This window comes from Lolium rigidum, chromosome 6 (genome assembly GCF_022539505.1).
Source record: "Lolium rigidum isolate FL_2022 chromosome 6, APGP_CSIRO_Lrig_0.1, whole genome shotgun sequence".
NCBI classification, from domain to species: domain Eukaryota; kingdom Viridiplantae; phylum Streptophyta; class Magnoliopsida; order Poales; family Poaceae; genus Lolium; species Lolium rigidum.
The window spans coordinates 214,654,012-214,663,408 of NC_061513.1; the positions used below are offsets into that span (position 1 = coordinate 214,654,012).

The window sequence follows — 9,397 nt, forward strand, 5'->3', positions numbered from 1 at the left end:
GAGGATAAAAAGATTGGTTCGAAATTTTGACCCACTTAACCAGTACCATGTAAACCAGAAATTATTATAAATGGGCTTCAGGGTTATAACAACTCCATCCCCGACGCAAAGGGGTGGAATTCGCATGTAAATTCTACGGAAATTTAGAGAATGTCCAATAACATTGTCCTGTAGACAATAGCACTATGTATAAACTCAGGAAGCAGAGGCACGAGTATGCAATTCAAACTTGAATTTATAGCATGAAAACTTATGTTTGCAGCACAAATTACTACCAGATGGTTTCATTATTTACAAATTTAGGAGGCGGTAGTCAACCTGATAAAGTACTCCTGCTAATATGCAGAGAAAACCTCACTTCAACTCTATCCCCGTCCTTGAGCTTGGGGATTTTCTATTAACTGTCACATTTGTGCTCATTCGTTAACCAGCGCAAGCGGCCATGATCCGGTAGCAATCCTCGCTATCTTCACATACTGTCAGTAGACAATGTCCAACGCATAGAGATATTGGTCTGGTAAGAGCTCTTGAGCTGAAAAGATCGCACGACGGAAGGAATAACTGAATGTGATTAAAAAGTTCACTGCAAAGACTTTGTATAAAAATTGGATAGACATATAAAAGGAAGGTGAAGCACCATAATAGCATGGCTCTAAGTGCTACAACTACTGCAGAGTTGTTTTTTAATCGCACATCATCTCATGAAATTGAAAGCAGATGGAACATCAGTGAGTATAATGGAACCTCATATACAATACCTATGTGTTTGCGCAGTATATATTCATAATAGTACTATTATATGTGCTTTATCCAACTCAGAGTTCAGCTAAGATATCACAATTGGTAATAGTACTATTATATGTGCTTTCTCCAACTCAGAGTTCAGCTAAGATATCACAATTGGTGTGCCTTGGTACGACAAAGGAAATAGAAATATGAAGTTATAAATAACTTATCCCCGTTGAGGAGCTTAATTAGATAATACCATTGAACTGCCCAAGAAGAAAACAACCTTTTGATAGAGTAGAAGGGCTCAAATACTATATCAAGAATGAAAAGGTTACCACACCCTTGAAACAAAGAGGAATGAACTTTTATCTTGATCACTAAGCCATGAACAATGCTACTTGTTCCAAACAGAAAAAGTTCATCTCTCGTTAAACTTAGAATAACACGTGCTTATATAGTGCCTTCAGATTTCTGTAGAGAAAACAAATCTGATCTTATCAAGCATTATATGGCATCATGTTGAACTGTGTAGCTGTTATTATTATATGGCATCCGGAGAAAGGAAAGTGGTGTGCAAGAAACCATTATCCAATTTCAATGCAAGTTTTCCAGTAAATCAATCAAATGTGGGATATGCACTTCTAATAGAATAACCATAGCTAAATATTGCACAAATCAACCCTCAACTCCCATTTTCGTCATAAAAAAAATCATGCACATTCGAAATATCATATCTGGACCATTTTCGTTATAAAAAAATCATGCACATTCCACTCGTTTACATATATAGAGGTTGGAGGAGGAGAAGGAGCAATCGAAAAGGAGAACTTACGATGGGGGGCTGAGGCATTGAGGGTGCTCGGAGGCCGTACCTTCCCCCGTCGTGGCTTGGTCTTCGGTCTTCCTCGGCTGGGAACACTCCCAGCTAGGGTTTCGTCGGAGGCCGCCGCCGAGCATACGTCGGCCATGGTGTGGAGGAGCCGCGACGGCGGCGTCGACCCGAAGCGGGGATACGACAAATAAAATACCAAGGAATCACTTGAATGAGCATAACTTAAAAGGATACATATGTTAGATTAATCTCGTTCACAATCAAATCACAAAACCATGAAAATTTCAAATAACAGTCTATGAAATAAGTAAATATTGAATAGAAAATTGTACCTTTGAACACCGCAAAAATTACATCTTTCAAGAAAGAAAGATGCAGAAATAATTAACCATGTCCTAATTAACCAATCAAGTTTTCAATCATGTGATTGTTGCCTCGCAAATAAGAATAAAACCGTTCGCAATTTCATCAACATGAACACAATGACCTGTACAATCCTACAAATCGGCATATGAGCTGAAAAGCTGTATTTATTTACAGCACCGAAATCTATGAACAAAAGCTATATAACTACAGCTTTGCAAAAACAGATCAGCAACTTGTTTTCTTCTCATTACCTAGCCCAGCTTCATCAATACTTATTAATATGACAATTCAGTACCATTAATCTTACATGACTTCCAACAACATTCATTTGGAAACACCAAAGCCAACACAAAGCATGTACAATGGCTCCTGAATAGAGTATAACCTGGAAAAGAAACCAATTTAGGCAGATGCACCATGAGAATTTCATAAAAAAAGCAGTCCAAAATATGTGCACCTCACCGCCATTCGCTGAGGGAGGCGCTGCCTTGGAACCGCGTTCCATGCTAGGACGAGGGAGAGAGGCGCGACGGCAGATGATGAAGAGCGAGGGCACGGCCGAGGGAGCGCGGTCGACACCGGTCGGCCTGCCACCAGAGCTCCCTGCACCCAGCGCCACCCAAGCCGCCACGCCACCTCCGTCCCAGCGCCACTCCTCACTGCTCCTCCACCACCGTACCAGCGCCGATCCTCGCTGTTCCTCCACCTCCGGTGCTAGGTAGGTTGAGGGAGAGACGCGCGACGACGGCGGCTCGGGGTCGTCGAGGAGGAGGCGCGAGGCGGCGAGGCAACGCGCCACGCCGACGCTGGGTAGGTCGAGGGGGGAGGCACGACTGCGGCGGCTCCGGGCTGCCGTCCGCTGGCGAGATGAGAGAGCTCAACCATCGCCGCCGTGGATCCGCCCGCCCGTCTCCTCCGGTCGTCGCTGCCTGGGATCCGCCCGCGCCGGCCCGTCTCCGGCCGCGCCCGTCGCCTCCGGCCGTCGCCGCCATGGATCCGCCCCGCGCTTGTTATTAAGAAGTGTTGAGTTCGTTAGTAGTTCCTACAACACAAAGGCCCATCAAAGTATGGCATATTTCCTTGCCCATTAAAAGCTGGTATAGTGTTTCAACAGTGTCTGCAAACGTAACACAAAACCCAAGATCTTCTTCAGCTTAGCTAGACATGCTATGTAGAGGGACCGGATGCACACTCACAGCAAATTTAATGGCTCTTACAAAGCATGCCAAAGAAAGCTATGAAACACAGGTTCATGCATATTGGCTACCAGAATATATTATTGCAACGATGAAACCAAGGTTCATACAGTTTCATATTTTCCTCTAGCAAACTCTTTGCAATATAATCTGATTATAGCGACGCGAAAGATATTGGACAACCAAGTATTGGGGGCTCCATAGCATAAACCCGTAAGGTATAACAAAGTGCAAGATAGAATTGGCACCAAATAAATACTCAGACCAAATGCAGTAGATATGTGTTGGACCTAAATCTGAAACAAGTATATAATATGTGTATATAGCACAGCTTACGACGAAGCCAAACATATCAATACTCTCGAGCTACAGCGCCACCAGCAATATAGTAAAACAATAGCAAAAGGAACGAACCGTAAAGACTTTCTTTTTGAACTCTATTTTAAATTGCAGCTTAATACACAGCCTACTCCAAAAATACCATTTGACTATAGTGATTGTTGAGGATAGACCTCTCACCTACTGAAGTATCAATGCAGCATCAATTTCCAAAGATTTCATGTTGCCGAGGGAAATAAGGTTACACATATAAATTTAAAGCGTGTGCTCCACATCCACCTCTATTTCTCGAACTCGATGTCAATATCGGCCACCAAACATGAATTTTAATGTAAATAGACATATCCAAGCAACCACAAAAGTTCCCTTGGCATTAGGTATATTCCCATGGTTGCATACGTACCCTAGATAACTCGACAATAAAATGAAAAATCCCCCTCTCCCCTTGCACTATGGTGCAGATCTCCATGCCCGCTTCCGACCTCGCGAAACGAGAGAATTGATGTCAATTCCATTTGAAACTGCCAAGGAACATATTATGTGCCTCAAAGTACATGATGACCTCTCGATAATGGTGAACAAAGCATCTGAAATTTAGCATGTCCCACTTGGTCCGGAGCATGAAGGAGGTCATGGGTCGTGGCTGAACCGGCCTCACCCGGACTACCTCGATATCCGGCACACACCATGTTTAGAAAACGCATTAATTATTAATTAGGAACCAGAGTGTTGGACTCTCAAAAATCAAATGCGCGATCACAGTAATCCGCAACTCCCTAACACTTCAAAAATTTATACCAAGAAAAGAAAGTAGCTAATCGATAAAAATAGCATGCCTTGTTTACTCGCCGCTACGAAGGTAAAAGAATAGTGTCGATCCGGGTGAGTGTTGCCACACGCGCCACCGGATACTACCACACGCCATGAGTCCGCACCGCCACGCAGAGAGAGAGACTCGCAGGAGAGGGATGAGATGAACTTGCCCGGCCCGGTCGCCGCCCACAGCCTAGCGCTCCATCGGTAACCACAACATCTTCACACATCCTTTCTCTCTTCCATGGCCTCCTCCTCCATTGATTCACGGGCTCGTCGTCATCCGACTTGGGGCGATCAATAAATGGTTGCCAAGTAAACATAATGGGGAAAATGGATTCCATAATGAAATAAACAATCCACTTTGGGAGGAGGGATAATTGCACCTGTGGTAATATTCATAGAAATTTGCTAATCATGTGTCATCCTGCAGCCGACACCATCCTGCAGCCAACACCACTCCATAAAATGGTCAGATGATTCTTACTCAAGTGGAGTTTAAAAGGCAATCTCAATCTAAGAAAGCTTCATTCCAACAAGGTAGGACATATATAACACATGATAAGTGCACATTCTACAGAGGATGTATCAAGTTTTCTGTTGCAACATGAATTCAGAAATGGAATCCTTTTACCATATTGAAACTTCCTACTCGGTTCAATAAGATTGCAACAGAAAGGAGAAGACAAGCGAACCAGCCAACCAGTGCAAGCTGAGCTTCTCATCCTGCAAGTGATGTAACATTTTAGATTTGAAAACAAATATTGTGAGGATCTGCAGCGCAAACATGATGAAAAGATGATTAAAATTAGACCAGATGGCTTACAAAGAAGAAGGTAGAGGGGATCCGGATGGGCATCAGTCGTTCTCCATGATGAACTAAGGCCGCTTGCTCTTCCCTCCTGTCGCCGGCCTCCTTCCTCTCCCCTGTAACTCCTCTAAGCGGAGCACCGCCGCCCTCGCCGATTCATGTCCGCGCTGCCCCGTGGCTTCTTGTCTGTAAATTCAGCCACCTAATAGTTTAAGCAAGATCTATGAAATGGAGATGTCGCATGTGGTACAATTTGACGACCATTGATTTATGGTTATAAATCCCTCCCGTAAAGGATTTCTCAAGCTACTATCACTCTCACTACCCTTCTGACAAAAGTACCTATGCAAAAGAACCGCAATATAGTTAGGCACTATCTACTACAGTGCAGATGCAGAGGCAAAAAGTGATGTAAATATAAGGAACCGGAAATACAATATTATCTCGCCATACAATAATGTGATATCCACGCCGTTACACAATAAGAGCTAGACCAATTCTAAGATGCTTAGCAACTGATCTTCTGAAAAAATTGTCATTAACCACTGTTTTCACATTTGCTGCCAGTACCATGTGTAGTAGACATCGGTGCTTAGTTTAATCATTGACATTTCAGATGGTGTTTACGGCATTAACCTAGGCATTAATCACACACTCGCCAAAGACAATGTATAGATGTGAAGCGCTTCAAATTTTTAATCAACAAAAAGGTCAAATCACCGACATGTCTCGCATTGTAAATGCAAGCGGGTAGAGTACAATAGAAAGCATACCATAGCCCTAAATCTTATTTTTGAATGAACAAAAGTTTATACCTTAACAAAATTTATTTAAATGCATCTCGCTCTATCAATTTGTTTAATGGGCTTACCAAACCCTGCATAAAGAGACCAAACGATGTTCAGACATTTAGTAGTATGAGAAGTTCAGGATTATCTTTCAAACTAAGTTCAGCTCATAATCCACCTACATACGGTGTCTCTACCTAGTAGCTATATGGCCATGGCCCATCCATAGTCATCAAATTTGGTTGCTAATTGGATTGCACCTACAACAGCCCTACCAAAATTGGTTAGCCAATTTTTAAGAGCAGGATTGTTCCATCCATGGGCTGCCATTTTGGCTTGAATCAGTGAAGGAAACAGCAAGTGGTCCATGGGCAGCCAAATGTTTGGCAATGAACCAAACAAGTAATAATAATGGTGTATATATCCCATTGAAAGCAAGACTGAAATAATGGAAAAACATCTGTACTTTGAATACACCAAGTAAAACAAAAATGTGTGGCCAAATAAGAATGATCTCAAGTGTGCTGAATACACATACGCAACAAGTAAATCAATAGCAGGCAAAAAGCACAAAATTTGTACAGAGAGAAAAATGCAAATCTTAGCACGGACAGAGGAGCACAGGAGCAAAGCATGCGTCGATCCTGAAAAAGAGGAATTTTAGCTTAAAATTTGAAATAGCCAACTTTGTAGCTCCATCCTGCCACCGTCAAACCTGAAAGACACAAGGTGCTCCGTTTTCAATGGTCTTGCGAGATAGGAACATCATTTGTAGCTCTCAAATAATACAGAAGAATGACATGGCATCAAACTTAACATTTATAGTTCCTATCAAAAACATCATCAGCAAGATTCTGCACCAGGTTCAGTATGGCATTAAATTAAAAAGAGCTAACAAGTTCATTTCCCAACAGACATGTCAGTGAGCAGGGCATAATCAACCATACGAACAAGTAATCAGTACCAAGAGGCAAAACCCTGACATCCAAAATGAACAAGTTTTCAATTAAACAAGTTCATCGTTCCTAGTTGTCCACTCCCTGGATATTCAATGCAGTAATTGTGGACATAATTAAATCAGCCTTGAGAACTTTCTCCGTTCGTTCCTTTGTTATTTAGATTCTCACCATAAATAGAAAATAAATGAATTGTAAAGGAATCATGAAAATAAATCACAAGAAATAGGAAAGGACAGGATAATAGAGAACACTTATAGCAGATTCATTCGGGAGATAACGGAAACAGTTAAAATAATGAATTGCAAACGAAAAAGATGAACAACCTCTTACAGATCCAGTACCCTTGGATCAGATACAAGGACTTTTACACGCATTTGCATTTTTAACTTCTGATGGATAAAATCAAGACAAACATGCGCTTCTATTCAACTAAATTCAAGTTCGGAAAATATAGAAAATCTGCAGGACTATGATAATAAGAAGAGCAAAGGCTAAAAAATCAATATGACCAGTTTTGAGGCCATAATAAAACAAAACAAATGAGGCATTAGCAAAAAGCAAACACACAACGAAGACATTACTACAATCTATCCAGTTTTCAGGCCAAGACATACATGGATTTAGTTTACTTGTACCTGAAAACGTCTCCTAGGCATTGTCTGGAGCGGCGTCGCTGCACTACCAGTCTACCACGATGACGTGAGCTCATAGGAGCGTCCACCGAAGATGGCCGTTCGGCAGCTGTTGTTGTCATCGCTGCGCAAGACAAGGAAGAGATGCAGTCAGGAAGGATTGAGGCAACGGCAGGCATGCAGCAGCTCTCTTTTCATTGGCCAGAAGTTCAGTTTCTTGAGTCTTGACAAAACTTGGCTAATTCATAGGGCAGTCAACCAATTTTAATAGTTAGATCAGTATATTTAAGCTGGTTCAAATACAAGCTCAGCCAGAAAATATACTCGCATCATGAAAATGTAAGCTGAGAATTTTTTAACCAAATGGTAACATTTTAGATAATGGAAAATCATTATGCCTAGGTTTCCAAATGCTCTTGGGGCAATGAAAACCGTAACCCCATTGCAGACTTGGCTATTCTCAAGATCAGCCTACCTCTCGTGAAGGTTGTTTGTCGTCTGGGTACTCTGTACTCTCCCAGTAGGCAGTCTAGGTACCAAAGAGACAGTATAAAAGCAGGGCCAGGAGACTCCAAACAAGAAGCGGTATAATTTCCTGGAGATTTTATAGAAGTAGTGTACATAGATATCACATATGCATAACTACCTTGACGGACGGATTCTTGGTGATGTTCGTCACAAAAGCCACCTTCCTGAACTTCATGTAAGGCGCTACCTTCGAACATCACACATCAGCAGGTCAGAGAAATCGCAGGAATCAGCCAAACAAATCTATGTATCAATGGTGAACATGATGGTTCATTTTATTGGATCTGATCATTCACAACTGGTTTTCTTGCTCACCTGTTTTGCTGCAAACTCCATCACCACATTAGCACTCTTTTTTCCTCACGACATAGGCCATTGGGACACGGCCGACATCCCTACCAGGAAACCTCCAAAATGGGGACTGAATATAAAACCTGACGTAATCAAACAAATAGAAGTAGCGGGGTAACAGAGTGACATCAGTAGCATCCGGATGTGCCAGCAGAAGAGCTTCCAACTTTGCTGGGGGTCTATTTAAAAACAAATTCCATTCAGAGTTACGGACGTAAGAAACACTCAAGTGGTTTAGAGGCCGGCCTTTCAGGATAGATATAACAATGTACTCCATTCAATGATATTTACCTCATAGCCTTTGCATTTGATCAACTCTTTCGGACGATCCACATATATCCATCCTCGATCGTCTATGTAGCACGGATCACCGGCCTTGTCTTGAGCCATCCATCGGGTGTCACCGTCGACCGTGTTACCTCTACGTTCTTGATGTAGCCTGAGATGATCAATATTAAAATTTAAGATACCTTTATCACCATTTTTTTTGCCAAGGGATATAAAACCTATAAGTTTTGACTGGTAAATTCACCGTGTCGTTGTCCAATTCCTCCACTAACTCCCTCCTCTAAACACAAATTCCTCTTCTCATTAACTGCCAAACATCTTAGCACTAATTTTAAATTTTGTGTCAAATGTATGTGTGCATGAGTCGGACTTGGTGTTAGCGCAGGGTGAACCACATGTGGATAACCGGCTTAAATTTAGTTTAAAAATCTGTCATAAACACATAACCGACACTTCTTCCTTCTGGGAAATAATGCAACAGATGCAGTAGTGTAGGAACTAAATCCAACAAAATTCAGTCTGAATGTAGCTGCTCCAAACAATTTAAGTTCTCTAATAGCAGCCGGATAGTGTAAAGACCTGAAATGAAATAACTCAGCTCTACTTGGAGTGTGGTCTGTCGGAGCATGACCCTACGTGTGTATGGTGATGTGGAAATGAATCTATCTAAAGATATATTTCATGACCTGTATAAGTAGAAAAGGATTATTGTGGAGCGAAAGTAAAGGGCCAATTTCATGAGCCAGGACTCCAGAGATCTTAAGA

At 41.9% G+C, this 9,397-nt stretch overlaps 1 long non-coding RNA gene across 1 annotated transcript; it reads right to left on the reverse strand.

Annotated features, from left to right (window-relative positions):
* Positions 1 to 1,604: 1,604 nt before the first annotated feature.
* On the reverse strand, positions 1,605 to 2,479 carry LOC124661841. The gene is made up of 3 exons (XR_006990304.1): positions 2,385 to 2,479; positions 2,223 to 2,312; positions 1,605 to 1,995 (listed from the first exon to the last, which is right to left on the reverse strand). It is a non-coding gene; the product is annotated as an uncharacterized LOC124661841 (long non-coding RNA).
* Positions 2,480 to 9,397: the final 6,918 nt, after the last annotated feature.